This window comes from Priapulus caudatus, unplaced genomic scaffold, assembly GCF_000485595.1.
Source record: "Priapulus caudatus unplaced genomic scaffold, Priapulus_caudatus-5.0.1 Scaffold2074, whole genome shotgun sequence".
Classification (NCBI taxonomy): domain Eukaryota; kingdom Metazoa; phylum Priapulida; class Priapulimorpha; order Priapulimorphida; family Priapulidae; genus Priapulus; species Priapulus caudatus.
This window is the reverse complement of record NW_014579135.1, coordinates 6,144-7,669: the sequence shown is the minus strand read 5'-3', so window position 1 is coordinate 7,669 and position 1,526 is coordinate 6,144.

The following is a 1,526-nucleotide window of genomic DNA, read 5'->3' as shown; positions in this document are numbered from 1 at the left end:
AGAGAGAGAGAGAGAGAGAGAGAGAGAGAGAAGAGAGAGAGAGAGAGAGATGGGGTGGAAGGGTTGGCGAGGAAGGGAGAAGAAGAAGAAGAAGAAGAAGAAGAAGAAGAAGAAGAATGGGAAGTGGGACGAGAGATAAATGAGTAAAGTTGTCCATGGAGGGATGCTTAAGAATAATGCGAACACCAGCAGTTACTGATTACCTTCACATTGCTATCGGCTTTATACTCAACGCCTCCATCATCACGTATGTATCACACAACACGCTGCTATCTGTGTCGGTGTTTATGTGCGAACGTAAATAGAACAAAAGACACGGAAAAATATATGGGCCATGCAGCAATTTAATTCCTAATCGTCTGCATACGAAATCGGCATTGTGCGAAAACTATCGCATTGACCTACAACTGGCGCTTCTCGCATAATATCTAATTGGATTTCATTGCTACTCGTAATTATACGAATTGCATAATCTGCATAAATCTTTAGCCGAAACAACGAAATCAGAGTTCGATGCTTCGAACAAAGCAGCCAGTAGAGACGCCGTCATGCGCTATTTCTCCCTCCCGGACTCGCTGGTAACAGACGCCGCGTATATGTAAGGGTTTGCATCTCGGCCATGTACGTATAGCGCCTATATTTAGTCTTCGCAGCGGCGAGTATAAACAATGGACTCCCCGCTAGCGGTGTTTTTTTTACGGGCCGGAGTTTTTTCGCGTTCACGGATAATAACCGAGAACTGAAACAGCACTAAAAGAGAGAGAGAGAGGAACAAAGATGGAGCGAGAAAGGGAGTGGGAGTGATAGCGAGCAAGGAGCGCGAGAGAGGGGGCGTGTGGGAGAGAGCGCGAGGGAGCGAGAGAGAGAGAGCGCGAGGAGAGAGGAGAGCGAGAGAAGAGAGAGAGAGAGAGGAGAGAGAGAGAGAGAGGAGAGAGAAAGCGGGGCGAGAGAGTGTAGCTGCGAGGGAGAGACACAAAGAATAGATATTTAGAGAGTCGAGCAGAGAGAGAGAGAGAGAGAAAGAGAGAGAGAATAATAAGCTATGGCGTGACCTCAGTGAAGCCACGCTGATGGAGTTAGTTATCTCCGCAGGGGAAGCTGCCGAGCGTGCTTACACGATGAAGTTATAGGGTGAAGCCATGATAGTGTTAGAGTTAAACAGTGATGAAGTTTGTCATCTATTCAGGGAAGATGCTGAAGGTTAAGCCATGATAGTGTCAAGTTTAAACAGTGATGAAAGTTGTCATCTATTCAGGGAAGATGCTGAGGGTTAAGTCATGATAGTGTCAGGTTTAAACAGTGATGATGGTTGTCATCTATTCAGGAAAGATGCTGAGGGTTAAGTCATGATAGTGTCAGGTAACTGGTTTAAACAGTGATGATGGTTGTCATCTATGAAGAAAATATGTTGTAGGTTAAGCCATGATAGTGTCAGGTTTAAGCAGTGATGAAGGTTATCATCAGGCCGCCACCAGGGGTGTATGTATGTATGTATATATATATATATATATATATATATATATATA